A 4,973-nucleotide genomic window follows, 5' to 3' on the forward strand; every position below is an offset into this window, starting at 1 on the left:
AATTTTTGTTTCTATTTCCTTTTCTATCAATGTATTATGCTATTTGAGATCAAAATGAAATTTTTATGCCATATTTTTTGGATTAGAATTTGAATAATTAGTTGAATTGTGTTGGGAGCAAAAGAAAAAAAAACAAATTCGGAAACTAAAAATAAATGATAATTTAATATTAAAATTATTGCAAAATGATTTATTGTTTCAACATTTGTACAATATTGATTTGAAATTCTTTTTAAAAATTCTGTCACATCAAATTTTGCAAATACGTTTTATGCGTCATTTTACGTCTATTCACTTTGTTTCACGTATCACTTTCATGTCATTTACAAGTTTGTTTAATTGTAAAAGTAATTCATTTGCTCTCTTCTACTTGACTACTTAGTAATGTTTGTAAAGGTTTGTTTAATTTCAAATAAATAATTAATAGAAATTGAAATAATAGGAACAAAAGGGTTGAAAAAGGGAAATAAAGAAGTAAATAATTATGTAAATAAGACAATAAATAAAAAATAAATCAATAAATAAAAAAATAAACAAATAAATAAACAAACATACCAATAAATCGAAATAATTAGGAGAATGTAATACAGAAATAGCATATGGTATCGAACAAGGTGGGTCATTATCACAAATTATTGTGTCACCATTTGGTGATAGTTTGATACGAAGATCCAAATATGAATGTGCCTAAATCATATGGATTAATCAATTCATCAATTTTGCATAAGTTAATATAAACAATTTGAAAGTTCATGAAGTTTTAAAATTTAATTGTAAAATATCTGCAAGAAAAAAAGTTAAGTATTACGTATTGATTTATATTGAATGTTTTTTTTTTTTTTTATGCTTTATTATTATTAAAATAAAAATGCAAGGAATTGAATACAAGCATTTATGAAATTAAACCGAAAAGTACAGGTATAAAATAACAATTTTTGATAAATTTAATTAATTAATTAATATCTGTTTACATATTTTTATTTTTAAGGAAAAATTCGTAATGCATGTCAACCATTTCCCTTTTTCTTTTTCGTTTTTGTAAATTTTGTCATTTTCTTGTTTGAGCATTTCGATGTTATTGATATCTGAATTTGTTTACATATTGTTTCAGGAAATGAAAATTCATATTTCATGCCAAGGTTTCGTTCTTTTCTTTTTTTTTTTCATCGTTAAAATTTTGCCCTTTTATTGCCTGGTCACATCGATGGAAGAATTTGTTATTGATATCTGAACTTGTTTGTGCATTATTTCAAAAAAGTTCATCTCAATCTTTTTTTTCTTCTTTTTAAATTTCATCATCTCATTTTTTGATTATTTAGATGGGACAATTTTTGCTTGTTTGAAATGAACTACTCCCAAAAAAAAAAAAAAAAAAAAAAAAAAGCGATATTAGACGTGTAATTGCGTGAGATATTTACGTATATAACGTGGAATATTTAAAAATTGACCACATTTAATATATTTAGAGAAAATAATTTTTCAAAATTTCATAAATTTTAACAATTTCTATTATCTTAAGTAGCCAAAATTACACATTTATTTTATATGTTTTATAATGCATCTTTTGATAATAATGGGAAAGAATGCTCATGTAAGGTTTACTTCTACGTTATAACATTTAACCTTAGTGTTATTCTCTTTAAATAGCCAAACTATTTAAAAAAAATTTTATCCCACCAATTAGTTGCTGCAATTAAGAAAAAAAAAGTATTGGAAAATAAAATGATTTAAAATATTTAAAAGCAAAATAAAAAGAAAACAGCAAAAAAATTTATCATTTTTCTGCTCATTTCATTCTTCCAATTTTTTCTTTGCTTCTTCTACTTCAATCCATTCGTTATTTCATTTAAAAAAAAATATGGTGTTGTATCAGTTTGCATTTACAGCATTCATTCTACGGTAACCGTAACCGGCCATTACAGTAACCACAGGTCTTTTCTCACATCTAATATATACGATTTAAAACAAAAAATGTTTTGAATGGAAAAAAACAAGAGGAGAAAAAATTGATAACTTACTTTTCGAGTATGTGAAATATGTGCAGCATTAGTTGCAATTAGCAGATAAAATATATTAATAATTAATGTTGACATTGAATTTTTTTTAAGTTCAGATAAAAAGGAAATGAAAAGTTTTGCAGTAAATGTTTACCGGAAGGATTATAAACGGCTAACAAGAAATGCAAATGAATTGGTGTTAAAAAAAGAGAAAGAAAAAGGCAATTCAGTAAGCTTAACTGATAATGGTCTGATATAATTAGAAATATTAAAAATGATAACAGTAATAACGATGGTTGTCAGTCAGTTAACAAAATGATATCAACCGGATTACGGAATGCTGTTGGAAATGATATCAACCGGATTACGGAATGCTGTTGGAAATGATATCAACCGGATTACGGAATGCTGTTGGAATTACAATAACAGGAAAGAGTGGCAATAGCAATTTCGAACAACAACAACAACAACAATAACGTTTCTTCTTACTGATAGAAAAGAAAGACACGCCTTTATCGATTTCGCTCTATAACACTTTGTCAAACTTATACTCTACCGGAATGACAAACCGTCTTATCCGGAATGCGATCATGATTAAATCGTTCATTTCTTCATAAATTCATTTTTTTTTCATGTTTTTTCAAGATTCGATTACTCATGAATAACCGGTATGAACTTAATGAACAAGCATTTGAAAGATTAGCTTAAAACCATTGCTTAAAGTCAAAGTAGAAATGCAAAACAGATACTGGAGTATGATTAAGATCAATTTCTGAAAGTTTCAAAATCGAATGCCAGATGAGCAATATGGTCGAATGATTTAAATCATTGATATATCATCTGATAGATTAGATCGGTGACTGAGGTCATCTGATTTACATTATTCATAAATATTGCACTGTGTTTCAAAGATTAGACCAAAGGTCAAGGTCAAAGATTTCTTGGGAAAAATATAACCTAAAAAGATGATTTTTGCTTGATTTTTGCCATTTCTTTTGCCAAACTTGCGACAAAATGTGGGTTAGCTTTTCAATCCTTGCAAACCATTTGACTTGGTCTATTTTGCAATTTAAGTACTAACAATTATTTAAGTACTAAGATTTGCAATATGTTGCAAGTGCAAAATTAAATATAAATCCTGATTTTAACATTATTTACTTAAGTACTTCTTATGGAAACAAGGAAATCGAATGTGGTAAAATTTATATAGAATTTAAAATTGAAATAATCAGTGTAAATTTCAAACATCCTAATTTGTTTTTACTCAGTTATTATTTAATTACGAATAATTTTTAATACCTTTTTAGTACAGAGAGAAAATTTTCGATTGAAAAAAAAAGAAAAGATTGATAAGATTATAAAAAAGAAACAAACATTTCACTTTTCCAGTAAAATTAGCATCAATAATTCTTATCAGTGATAAATTTGCAAATTATCCAATGCAGAAATTGAGCTAAATTTTGTTGATAGTATTGATATGGATAATGTTCCGTAAGAGTATCAAAATATCAAATGATTATAATTGATAATTAATGATAACACTGAAAAAAAAAGCTGGTATGATTACAATTGATACTATTGAATCATTATTGCAGGAAATAATTAATTACTTCTGCGTTTGAAAAAAAAAAGTGTTGATAGAAGCAAAGGTTAACTTTTCCCTTTAATTGTTAAAGTTTTGTCGTTTATTATCAAATGTATATATGATATAAATGAAAAGATGAATAAGTAAATGAGTAAATGATTAAATGATTAAATTAAATGATTCAAAGGGAATCACTTACACGTTTAATTCCTTTTGGTTTTTTTTTTTCGGAATAAATCCATGCTGAATAATATTAGCTATTTCATTGATAGATAAATTTCTGTCATCTAAAAATGCGTTATTTGTAAACAATATTTTAAAACAATAAATTGAAAAGGAATGATAAATAAGTAAATGAAAAAAGAAAAGGAAAGATAAACAAGTAAATGAGTAAACAATTAAATGATTAGACGAGTAAATGATTCTTTCTGACTTTTTTTTTTCGAAACAAATTAATGTTGACATTAACAACTTCATTAATGGATAAATTTTTGTCATCTAAAAATGAATTATTTGTAAACGATTTTGAAATCAATAAATTGGAATAGAAAAAACATTGGATATCACAATATTTTTTTAAAACAATTTTCTTTTATATTTCTTTAGCAAATTTATGCATATTTAACAAATTATCATTGATATAAAATATGACACATTCAAACATATTTTAAAGATGGAAAAATTTTCTTGCTTATTGCAAATAACAAAATAATTATTATTAAATGAAAAAATTCGGAAAATGTTTGAAAAAAATAACCAAAAATTTCGCTTTTATTTTTTGAAATATTTTTCACAAAAATAGTTTCACTTCTTCGACAATGAAAGAATGAAATAAGTAAAAAGCAAAAAAAAGAAAAAGAGAAACAAAAAAAGTTTTTAGTCGTGAAATAAAATAAAAATAATCATTCGTTTTCTTTTTTTTAAAGAACGATAAATGTTGTGACATGAGACAAGTGCAATCTAATTATTTGCTTTAGGTGACAATTTTGTACTGATGATAGTAGTGAAGATGTTGATGAACAGTAATGATGATGGTGATGATGGTGGTGATGATAATGATGATAGTGACAATGATGATGATGATGGTGATAATGATGTTAATAGTAATAAGGATAAGTAATAGGAACATAATGATGCTAATAGTGACAACAATATTTATTAATACTATTACTATGTTAATGATGAATGTCGCTGATGAAGAGACAATGATAGTGGATAATGTTAATAATAATGATACGGTTATCATCGATGATAAGAGAAGTTTACGTGATAATAATCATGAGTTTAGTTGTTATTTGTTCAAATTGCTATAAAATTGTTCAATTTACTGCTCTATGTGAGAAAAAAATATTCGAGCATAAGAAATTTGAGTATATTCTCTTGTCTTTTTT

Source organism: Loa loa (assembly GCF_000183805.2).
Source record: "Loa loa unplaced genomic scaffold supercont3.217, whole genome shotgun sequence".
Classification (NCBI taxonomy): domain Eukaryota; kingdom Metazoa; phylum Nematoda; class Chromadorea; order Rhabditida; family Onchocercidae; genus Loa; species Loa loa.